Source organism: Miscanthus floridulus, chromosome 10 (assembly GCF_019320115.1).
Source record: "Miscanthus floridulus cultivar M001 chromosome 10, ASM1932011v1, whole genome shotgun sequence".
Classification (NCBI taxonomy): Eukaryota; Viridiplantae; Streptophyta; class Magnoliopsida; order Poales; family Poaceae; genus Miscanthus; species Miscanthus floridulus.
Genome location: NC_089589.1, coordinates 32,075,024 through 32,088,058, shown reverse-complemented (window position 1 = coordinate 32,088,058; position 13,035 = coordinate 32,075,024). Strand labels below are relative to the sequence as shown.

The following is a 13,035-nucleotide window of genomic DNA, read 5'->3' as shown; positions in this document are numbered from 1 at the left end:
TTTTCTGATCTGATTACGCGGTACAACTCAAACACTCACAACGCATACACACTCACCCGTATGAACGCACACATGCAAACCCTACGCTTATGAGCATCTTCGAAGATTGGGCTGTCAAATCCTCGAGATTGACGAAGTCACCACATGCGCCTCGCTGTTAACGGGAACATCGCCTACACTGAAAGCACAACGCCGCTAAATCTTGAAATATTCGCTCCCACAGGGAGTAGAACCCAGGATTTCAGGTGCTACTTAGGTTCTAATTTTATAACCATTGGGCTACAACCCTTTCGCATACTTAAGATAGTTTGATTAAGTACAGCTCTAGAAGTTTTGTTTCAGGATAGAGGATGAAATAGTGAATCCCTATGCACTGGATCACTTTTTTTTAAAAGTTATCACTGACATAAATGGGCTTGTAGCAGCAGTTCTAGCTAATTATGTTCTAGGCTGCATTGACCCAGTTGGAGGTATCGTCGTAAGTGATATAAACAACTCTAGGACGTTCATCGGTATATACTATTTTAATAACCATGTGAACATGCACGGTGTAGGCGTCTCAACTTAATCACTCCAAAGAGAACGTAAGATTTTTTTTTTAGATATAGTGGCCACATGCGATGCACAAGATATTTTTTCCTTTCACAAACAGACATGATTACAACATATTCATATGAGGACATTACAAGATTGCTACTGTTGCTAGAACAGTTGGACCCTTTATTAATTTAATACTAACAAAAGTGTAACAAAGGGACAAAGAAAACAAATAACTCTACAACTTCAAACAAGGAAGGACGAGGATGGGCTCCAACTTTAGATTGGCTTATATGGAATTTATGGGTAGGCATTGCCATATCCAGTTCCGGCACCAGAACCGCCGCCACCGCCACCATTTTCACTATTTCCTATGCCACCTCCATTGCCGTTCGCACTTGCACCCGCATCAGAACCATCCCAATACCTGTTAGCATAGCTAGAGCCAGAACGGGTGCTGCTACCGGATCCTTGAGCATTGGAATTCCAAGCACCTCCGGCTTGTCCTCCACCCCCACCCCCACCGGCACCACCAGCATTAGAAGACTCTCCATAGCCAGAATACCCTCCTTCGCTATATGTACTAGACCCTGAACCTGACCCTGTACCATATCCAGACCCACCGTATTGGCTAGTTCCACCACCTCCACAACCCCCTCCAGCACTTGCATGGGTACCATAAGGACCACTATCACCTGATCCGGTGCCAGACCCAGACCCTGATCCCCCGCCATTCACATATCCGCCACCCTCTCCCTGTCATGTGCCAGTCCCATCAGCACTAGAGTATCTAGCCACCCTAACAACATTCACTACTAGAGAACAGACTTTAGAACGATGTCCCAATTTGGCATTAGCCTCAGCATTTTTTGCCCCCGGGACTAAAGGTTCCTCGGTCGTACGCGGGGCAGGGATCTTTAGTCCCGGCTGGTATTACCAACCGGGACTAAAGGTAACCTTTAGTCCTTTAGTCCCGGTTGGTAATACCAGCCGGGACTAAAGCTTTTAGTCCCGGTTTGGGTGATTCCCCGGGAATAAAGATTAATCTTTAGTCCCAGTTTGGCCCCCTAACCGGGACTAATTATCCCGGCCTATAGACCAGCTCATTTCTTCTTCCCCGAGCCCGAGCCATTCCATTCAAACTCACTGCCTCTGTTCTTCAGCTTGCTGTTGTTCTTGCTCTCTCCCCCTCCATTGGTGTTGCTCTTCGATTTTGGAGGTAACAAACTTAATCCTCTTATGTTTTATCTGTAGCTTATCTCATTTTGCGATGTAGATGAATGTATAACTTTATATGTTGGACTTTATTATGATTTTATGTCATTTTTAGCTCAAAATCACATGATGATTTGCATATATGTTTGGATAAACAAAAGTTAAATTAGTTCATCAAAATCACTTGATAGTTTAGTATTGCTAGTATATGTAGTACATTTCATGGTTTAGTTAGAGAAATAAATATTTTTATTTTTTTAATATATTACTTTAGAAATGAGAAATTTACAATAGTTTGCAAAAATAAGTATAGAAAGTAACTTGATATGGTGGGTTTGATTATGATTTCTATGTCATTTTTAGCTCAAAATCACATGATGATTTACAATAGTAAAATCACTTGATAGTTTGGTATTTTACTATTATTCATAGTACATATTTCATGGTTTAGTTAGATAAATAAATAATTTTAGTTTTGTTTAAATGTATTATTTTAGAAAATGTGAAATTTACACTAGTTTGCAAAAATAAGTATAGAAAGTAGATGACAACTGGTACCGGATCCTCGGCCTCTCGTTCGGTTGCGAAACGACTGAGGCCAGAACTCCCTCTCATTATCTGCGGCAAGTGTAAGCAGAAGATTGTGATGGAGCACCAAGTCAAGAGACAGGGACCCAACAAGGGTCGTGTTTTCTACAAGTGCCCGGATCGCGATGTGAGTTTCTTGCGCATTTGATTATTATGGCTAATTGACCTGCTTTTCTTGAATATTTTTGACTAAATATTTTTTGGCTTTAATTTCAGTGGAGGGCAATGGATGCGATGGTTGGTACTGGGAGGAAGATTATGCTACATACGTGTAGAATTCGGGTGCGCTTGAGGTAGCGGCTTCTGATGATGAGGCAGTGAGCCAGCAGGAGAAGCTTATTGATATTCAACAGACGAATGATTTGTCTGTTTTAGTTACGTACGGTCATGAAATAATTATGTTACTGAAGTGCATTGTAGTTTTAGTTTGTTTAGTGATAGTTGGGATTGCTTACGTTGTAGCCAGGCTTAGTTAATTAATCAACCGTGTGTGTGTCATCTATGTTGTGTAATAAAATACTTAATTATGTTCAAGGTTTTCATAATTTATCATGTAATGCAGATTATGTCATGCCATTGGATGTAAAATGCCGATCGCCGCTCCCAAGACTTTATTGAGGGCGTGCACTATTTCTTAGGTGTGGCCGAGGCAAATAAGCGGGATGGTTTCATGTGCTGTCCATGTGCCCTATGTAAGAATTTAAAGGAATATTCAAGCTTAATGAGTCTTCATTCACATTTGCTTAAGTCAGGTTTCATGTCAAACTATATATGTTAGACTAAGCATGGAGAAAGCGGGGTCATGATGGAAGAAGGTGAAGGAGAAGATTTAGACATTGATGACATTATTGCTCAGTATGGTGCCTTTGATGATACTACAATGGGGGGGAGATGAAGAAGAGGTAGCGGCAGAAGATGATCTTGGTGATGCTCTTGGCGATGCCATTCGTGATGCACAACAAGAATGCGAAAGTGAAAAAGAGAAAGTTAAGTTCGAGGGCATGCTTGAGGATCATAGGAAGTTGCTATACCCGACGGCCGAAGAGGGGCAAAAAAAGTTGGGTACAACACTGGAATTGCTACAGTGGAAGGCAAAGAATGGTGTATCCGACAAGGCATTTGGGAATTTATTGAACCTCATAAAGAAGATGCTTCCGAAGCCAAATGAATTGCCCACCACTATGTACGAAGCAAAAAAGGTTGTCTGCCCTTTGGGATTAAAAATCCAGAAGATACATGCATGTCCTAATGACTGCATCCTCTACCATGGCAATGAATACGAGAATTTGGATGAATGCCCGGTATGTAAAGCATCGTGGTATAAGATCAGGCGCGATGATCCTGGTGACGTCGAGGGTGAACAACGTCCTAGAAAGAAAATCCCTACCAAGGTTATGTGGTATGCTCCTATAATACCACGCTTAAAACGTTTGTTCAGAAATAAAGACCATGCAAAGTTGTTGCGGTGGCATAAAGAAGACCGTAAGGTAGACAATATGCTGAGACACCCAGCTGATGGGTCCCAGTGGAGAGTGATAGACAGGGAATTCCCAGAGTTTGCAAATGAGGCTAGAAACTTAAGGTTCGCCTTAAGTACAGATGGTATGAATCCTTTTGGGGAGCAGAGCACTAGTCATAGCACTTGGCCAGTTACTCTATGTATCTACAACCTTCCTCCATGGTTATGCATGAAGCGGAAGTTCATTATGTTGCCGATCCTCATCCAAGGTCTGAGGCAACCTGGCAACAACATTGATGTCTATCTGAAGCCATTAGTTGAAGAACTTCTAGTTTTATGGAACAAACCAGGTGTACGTGTCTGGGATGAGTACAAACAAGAACACTTTGACCTACGAGCAATGTTGTTCGTAATAATCAATGATTGGCCTACTTTACGTAATCTTTCAGGTCAGACAAACAAAGGATATAATGCGTGCACACATTGTTTTGATGACCTTGATAGTATATATTTGAAAAGATGTCGAAAGGTCGTGTACCTTGGCCATCATCGATTCCTTCCTTTGAATCACCAAGTAAGAAAGAAAGGGAAGCATTTTAAAGGTAAGCCAGACCACCGGAAGAAGCCTTATAACCGAATCGGGCAAGATGTACTCGCAATGGTCAAGGATGTGAAAGTAGTATTTGGAAAGGGACAAGGCATCGAATCTATTCCCAAAGATGCTAAGGGACACGCACCCATGTGGAAGAAGAAGTCCATCTTTTGGGAGCTACCCTATTGGCAAGTCCTAGAGGTCCGCAACGCAATCGACGTGATGCACCTGACAAAGAATCTTTGTGTGAACCTATTAGGATTCATGGGTGTGTACGGTAAGCCAAAGGATTCACTTGAAGCACGCCAGGACTTGCAGGGCATGAAAGAATGAGACAACCTTTATCTAGAGAAGACAGATGATGGACGTCATTACTTAAGTCCTGCTAGCTACATGCTTAGCAAAGAAGAGAGGGACATCATGTTCGAATGTCTAAGCAACATCAAGGTCCCATCGGGATTCTCCTCTAATATAAAGGGTATAATAAATATGCCAGAGAAGAAATTCCTAAACTTAAAGTCCCACGACTGCCACGTGCTTATGACGCAATTGCTTCCAGTTGCTTTAAGAGGAATTCTACCTCCACATGTACATCTAGCCACCGTGAAGCTATGTGCATTCCTCAATGCAATTTCTCATAAGGCAATCAATCCAGTGGAACTAGCTACTCTACAGAATGATGTGGTTCAATGTCTTGTCAACTTTGAGTTGGTGTTCCCTCCATCCTTCTTTAATATCATGACACACCTCCTAGTTCATTTGGTGAAAAAACAACACTTTGACTCTAGTATTATGAACTCTAAATGACTTTAAATTGAAAAGTTTTGAATACCAAGTTTGTTAAACTCATCAAGATCTACAATTGTTGTTTTGGTCAACTTTCCATTTGAGAAAGTTTGGATGGTTCAAATTTGTGATTTTAAATTTCGATGCCTACAAACTAGTTTTCGGAACCCTCGATTGTCTCAAATTGAAAAGTTTTGAATACCAAGTTTGTTCAGCTCATCAAGATATACAATTGTTGTTTTGGTCAACTTTCCATTTGAGAAAGTTTAGACGGTTCAAATTTGTGATTTTTAAATTTCGACGCCTACAAACTAGTTTTCGGAACCCTAGATTGTCTCAAATTGAAAAGTTTTGAATATTAAGTTTGTTCAACTCATCAAGATCTACAATCCTTATATAGGCCATTTTTTCATTTGAAAAATTTATAGAATAAAAATACTACATTTTCTTTATTTTTATAGGTTCAAGAAAAATTTCATGTCAATTTTGGTCAAACCGAGAAAAAATTAAAACATTGATGTTACAATAATGTGATAATAATTTTCCTATTGAATAATATTAGTTTTATTAATTTTAAGTTACAAATATATTTTTGCATTAACAAAATACTTAGTATTAGTAACATTTATATTCTATATTCATAAAAAAAATTTAAAACTTTAGGTTACAAAATTTTCCTATTTACAATAAATAATTAGTTAATCAATAGTATTTTTAAAATAAATATTGCAAAGTATTGAAGTTGCTATAGAATTAATTGATTAACCTAGTATTAAACAAGGAGAACAAAATACAAATCCCAGTCCTTTCCAATTACTCCGGCGGGCTGCCAAAATTTTCAGGCATTCAGTCCCGGCCCAGGCCAGGAACCGGGACTAAAGGGTGGGTGGCCCAAAAATACCTTTAGTCCCGACTGGTAACACCAACCGGGACTAAAGCTCCTTTTGTCTCGGTTCGGCTTACCAGCCGGGACTAAATGGCGTTTAGTCCCGGCTGGTGTTACCAACCGGGACTAAAGGATCCCGGCCTATATATATCGAACGGTTCCAGTTCTGTTCATCTTCTACTTTTCGATCTACACGTCGATCGTCGCCGCCGCCACCGCCATCTTCGATCTCGCCTCCGTCGCCCAGCCCCGCCCGGCCGCGCCGCCGTCGTCTCCGCCGCATCCCGTCTCCGCCGCCGCACCAGAGCCCACCCTCCGTCGCCGACCGCGCTTCCCGCCCGGCCTCGTCGTCGAGCCCCGCCCGGCGGCCGTCGAGCTCGTCTCCGCCGCGAGGTGCTCAGCTCGGCCCCGTGGCCGGCCAACACGCCCTGCCCGGCCCGCCATCCGCCCTAGCTAGCCTTCTAGCTAGCTGCTCTCGGCCATATTTTTTTACAAAGTTTCTAGTTTTTTTAGATTGTTTTTGATATATATGTTAGATTAAAATGTATGTTAAATTTAATTACTAGTTTATTTAGATAGTTTTTGATACATATGTTAGATTAAAATGTATTAAAATTTAATTAGTAGTTTATTGTTAGTTTTTTAGTTAGTTTGTTAGATAGTTTTTGATATATGTTAGATTTAAATGTATTAAAATTTAATTAGTACTTTATTTAGATAGTTTTTTAGATAGTTTTTTATTATAGTTTTTGATATATGTTAGATTAAAATGTATTATCTATTACTAGTTTATCTAATTTCATGTTAGATTTATTTAATTGGATTTAGTAATTATATATTCTATCTCTCTATATATATGTTAATTAGATTTAATTTTGATTCTATATGTATACATATGCACTTAATTATTTCTATGTGTATATATACATGTACTTATTTCCATGTGTTGAGAGAGAGAGAGAAAATTGTATCTAGAGAGACATTCTATGTGTTATCACATGCATATCTAGAGATATATACATATGCACTTATTTCTATGTGTTGAGAGAGAGAGAGAGACATTCTATGTGTTATCACATGCATATCTAGAGAGACATTCTATGTGTTATCATTCTATGTGTATATATATACATGTACTTATTTCCATGTTTTTGGATCGAAAGTGTTTTTGATTCGATTCCAAAGCCTATACCTTATTATTGTTTATCATTATAAAATATTATGTGTTATTATATTTAATTAGATTTAGTAATTCTATATGTGTTATCACATGTACTTATGTTATGTGCCATAGTAATTCTATCTATGTGTTATCTTGAAGATACAAATGGCTGCTCCGGATGATAACTTGAATGATGACATAATGGCGGATATTATCAACGCCAGCACCAATGCAGATGTAGATGACACGAGTCAGTACTTTGCTGATTATGAGGATATCCTGAATATCCCGGTGGTTGAAGATCAACAAATTGTCGCGCAAGAAAATACTGGCGAGGTATATTCGATTATCTATCATTTCTTATAGATGCATGCGTACATATATTTGTTGTTAATCATTGTGTTTCTACTCATATAGCCGATCTCTGGATCTACATCAACCACCGGCAAGAGTAGGAAAGTCCGAGGGCCAAAAAAGCCATTAGAGGGCCGTTTCATAATATCAGAATTCGACACCGACACCGGCAAACCATTGGAACCACATGCTCAGACATATGTCAATCAATGTGGGTTCATTGTAAGGGATAGGATCCTAGTTAGTGCTCGTGAATGGAAGTAGAAGATATCCGCTCCTAATGTTAGTTTTGTATCTGATCATGACAAGAACCTAGCTTGGAGCGATATCACTCAGCATTTCACATTACAAGTAGATGATGCTTTGAAGGAGCTAGTGAGGGATTGGACAATGAAGAAGATGGCAACATTGTTCCAGAGTTGGAAGAAGACATTGTATAAAAAGTTTATCTTGAAGAATGATACGCCGGATTTCAATGCTAAGGCGTTTGTCAAGTTGGAGTCCCATTGGGATGACTTCGTAGAATACAAGACATCTCAAGAGAGTGAGGAACGTGTGATGAGGAATCGACAGAATGCCCAACAGAAGCAATACCATCATCGCATGGGATCAGGTGGTTATAGGAGTGCTATTCGCAAGTGGTAGAACCTAGAAGCAGAGATTACTACCAAGGGAATCATACCTGAAACAATAGAGAAGAACTGGCCTCAACGCGTGAAGAATTGGTTCTACGCTCATGGGGGAAGCCTAGACCCAGACATTGGCAAGCTAATTTTCGGCCAAAAAATTGAGAGAGCAATACAGACACTAGCTCGTGCTAGGAAAGAAGCTGATAGTGGTGTTTTCAAGCCCAACAGAGAAAAGGATGAATTGACATATGCCCTAGAGAATCCCGAACACGGTGGTCGAACAAGAGGCTATGGGGCGGTTCCGTGGCTACAAGCATTCCCAGCAGACAAGGATACCTACAGAAGCCGCCAGAGAAAGAAGGATGAGGAGGCAGACCGAATCCGTGTATTGGAGCAATTTGTTAATGAGTCACGACAAGAATTGCTTGAATCACGTGAATGAGAAAAATCTTTTGAGGCAAGAATGCAGGAGGAGATCAAGAGGCAAGTGTAGCTAGCAATGAGTCAAATGCAATCGCAATCAACGCTAGGAGTCACCATTAGCCCCGTTGGTCAGATGAAAAGCAGTTGTGCTTCCACGGAGCTGTCAGTTATTCAAGATGACGCTGGGTTGCGCTTCCCTATTGATGACATTACCGAGCCTCTAACAACATATGAGCTGCACATTCCAGATGGTAACAATGCATCAATCATGGTGGCTGTTGGGGTTGTATCTCCAATAGACCGAACGAAGACACCAAGAATCCATGGGTCAGTTATTCAACCTGGATATGCTAGCGTCTCGGTCGATAGAGTGCTCAAAGGTTACAGCAATGTTCCTCTTGACATTGAAGGCGGTGATGGGGAGAAGACACTAGGAGAAGCAGAGAAGACATTTATTTAATGGTGCAAACGCTTCAACATCATTCCTGGGGCGCCACCACTTCCCTTACCTCACCCTAGGTACGAATGAAAGTGAATGAAATATTATTTTCCATTAATTTTCTATTGGCTTCAAAAATAATTGACTCATAACTTGTTTTTGTAGCAGGGTCTCCCCCCAGCCTAGCCCAATCATTCATTCCCCATCTCATCATAGCGTCGCGGGGGGCAAGACGACTTCATCCCCACGGCGATCTCCAACTCCTACACCTGCCCCATCGCCTCCACAATGATCTCCAACTCCTACCCCGACCCCACTGCCTCCACAATGATCTCCAACGCCTCCACGCCGGTCTCCAACACTGGCCTCCACGCCTCCACGCTGGTCTCCAACACCGCCCCCACCCCCTCCATAGCAACACACTACAGAGACATCTAAGGTCCCGGCGGCAAAGAAGACCCCGAAAAAAGAGTTATTACACAAGAAATACTTCCTGAAAAGACTGATGAGCAAATAGCAGCAGAAGAAGACAAAAAAGTGAAAGATTTTTATAGATATCAAAAAGCAGAGACAAGCGAAGCTTAAGGAGAAGCCGTACTTTTACATACCACGAGATCTGCTGAGGCAGAAGGTCGAAACTCACAAGAAAAAGATGCTTGAACTTCGTAAGCCTCCGCCACTATCAGACTATGACCGCTCCCTCGTGAAGTCACATGATGCAGATAAGAAAAGGAAAAGAGCATCAGGGAAGGATGTCCCACAGCTCGGACAACAGAAGCAACCAATGCAAAATCTTGTTGTTGCTAATGAATATGGTTCCAACATAGAAGTCTATCGACCAGACAACTCTGGAGAAGTGTCGGTTCAAGACCTTAATGCTTTTTTTTGAAGATACTGGTTTAACCTTGGATCAATTGACGGGCAAAGCTCCAATCCAGAACCTAGAAGTTGATACCTGGAAGACTTATAAATTTGGCAAAAGTCTATACAACCCTGCGGCTCTGAATGAATTGGGTACGCAAATGTACTTGCTCAACAAGTGGTACATGCAGGCGTGTGGCAGGGGTGAGGAGTGGATCTTTGTCAGATTTAGAGACCATCATTACTTCCGTGGTGATGATATCTTACATATTAGTTTCGAAGAATTGCGTCAACTATACCACATGGACGCTATGGACAAATCAATCATTAGCTGCTTTTGTTTGTAAGTGATTCTTACTTTTATTTAATAAACTCACTTCCATGCATAATCTTCGACTCATTGAGAAAAGAGCGGGCACTATACCAAGATATGATAGACATTATCCAGGGGTAATTTCGATCTCTCGCGCACAACTATTATTGAATAGACTTTGCCATAATTTATTAACGATCGTACATTATTGGTCGCACAGGGTTTGGAAAGAGTTTATTCGGCAACACCGTAAGGATTGCAAGGCACCACTTAATGTAGTTGAAATACCAGTAAGTTGTACTATATATACTTCCCCACGTGTTTAATTACTATATCGTACTTCAATTTACGTGTGAGATGATGAGAATAATCTTCTTCTCGTACAGTGGTGTTTGCGGCAGCTACCAGATAATAACTTGTGTGGATACTACGTTTGTGAATTTATCACTGCACACATAAGAAGAACTCCTGAAGATGTCCTCAGAGTACGTATATATCAATTTTTTATTTATTTTTAAATGAATATATATATATATATATATGTATTAATACTTTTCCTTTTATTTCAAATGCAAGACTGAATGGTTGAAACAAAGGGTCATGCAAAAAGACCATCTGAAAGCAGTTCAAGAGCCAATAGTAGGATTTCTTCTAAAAAAGTGCTAAATCCCAACGGCGAGTTCTACTTTGATCCTAAGGAATAAATGATGTAAATTAAATGTTTATTGATATCGTTATTTTCAAGAACAAGATTATGAAAGTGTTGTATATATACATATATATCTATAATATATATAGTTTCATACTTTATTCGAATATAATAATGCTCGAGATGAGAATTAGATGTAATTATATGCGTGAGTGTATTTATATTAGCAGCGTAGAATAAGTACATAAAAACATATTATATATTAAACAAATATGTGTAACTGAACTGAAAACAAATTAAACAAAAAAAAAGAAAAAGAAAATGATTTAGTCCCGGTTGGGGTTACCAACCGGGACTAAAGGGTGCGGCCACGTTTGCTCGGCTGGAGGGCACCAACCGGGACTAAAGGTCCTTCTTTAATCCCGGCTCGATGACCCGGGACTGAAGGTTCCACCTTTAGTCCCGGGATCGTTGTACCGGCGCGGTAACCGGGACTAAAGGCCGTTACCACCCGGGACAATAAGGCCATCCTGTAGTAGTGATTGGCTAATCCCATGCTCATGAGGACAATGAGCCCCAGTGATACTAGCTTTGTGCCTGCCATTGTGAGCTAACACTATGGAGTGCTTCAGTTGAGATGACTTCCCACTGAATGCTGCATGGGTATTTATAGTGCTTGAGGCCATGCAGTGGTTCTTTACCTTCATAGCATACACGTATGGTAGTGGTGTTTCAATAGGAGACCAAGTGGAGGCTTTTAAAATCCACTAGAATTTATGGAGCTTCTTGAGTTGACCCTAATTAAATTACATGCAAGTAGCAAGGTGATGGATGGCACTTGTTTGGGTCTCATCTCCATAGATAAGATAATAGATGGCACAAAGTTTTAGCATTCATCGGTGTTTGGAAGGCCCATTGAAACTAAAGCTGCTTGTTGCTCCGTTTTAAGTAGTTCACTTGTTTGTATTCTTCGTCTCAATATACAGTGAAGTTATCCATCGAGTCATTGCCAATTTTCGGACTAGCACTGATACTAAATGTGTGAAATTTTTTAGTGACTGTAATGCTTTGTACTCCCTCCGTTTCAAATTATAAGTCGCTTTGATTTTTTTGTTCATCCATTATACTATGTATTTAGACATATTATTATATCTACATAGCAAAATAGATATACCAGAAAAGTCAAAGTGACTTATAATTTAGAACGATAGGAGTATCATATATAACTGAAAGCTGGTTGTAGTTCCATAAAAATTATTTGTATGTTTTGTCTCGATATATATTGTGTTGCTGGACAAAAGACCCCATACGGGAAAGAATAGTACTAGCAACTTCCAAGCTCTAATACATATACTCCATTTCACCCGACCTGAGAACTAAAGGTAGATTGGTTATAGTTTCAAAAAGATTATGATCTCCTAAATGAACATATAAACCTTTTCTTGTCTTTTGCTTGGGATAAATTGTTGCCGTCGCAAGAATTTTAAAAAACATGCATGCATACTACAACATATATACTCTCATGCATGCTCATGACTCTGCATTTGACCATTCTCTCCATCACTGTGAAACATGCACAGCTAGTTGGTGACACGAAAATCAAAAGATCACGAGATCACCCATATAATAAAGTAACCCAGGGTTTTATATATCTTTTGTGATCAGGCTCTAGCATTATACTTACATTAACACAAGTAAACGACGGCATGCATGCATGAAGTCTCAACGGGCACGTTTGAAGGCCAACACAGGCATCCCTGCCTGATCACCCGAACGATTCTATTCCTCATGCAGTGGTTGACGTTGCAGAGGTGACCTCGAGGGTTTCGCAACGACTTTGACAAATTCAGTCATGGACTTAAGAACTACTCCTATGTGTACCTCCAAATCTCGATAAGAAAGCCCCTCAAAAAAAAATCTCGATAAGAAAGACAGCTGTGTAAGTAGCGAACGAATCCTTGAAGTCTTGAACACTAAGCGTCCTTCACTTGCAGTAGTTTGATAAGAGTGGACGAAAGTCGGGCTGATATTGTCTGACAGTGGCCAGATAACATTGTGAACAAAATTTTTGCACAGCCATACTAGCTATTCTGCGATGTAACAATACTGACTTAAGGAAACATACTCGCAAAAAGAAAATGT

The 13,035-nt window shown here is 40.3% G+C and overlaps 1 pseudogene; it reads right to left on the bottom strand.

Moving 5' to 3' along the window:
- Positions 1-837: 837 nt before the first annotated feature.
- Positions 838-11,497, bottom strand: LOC136489956 (putative glycine-rich cell wall structural protein 1; annotated as a pseudogene).
- Positions 11,498-13,035: the final 1,538 nt, after the last annotated feature.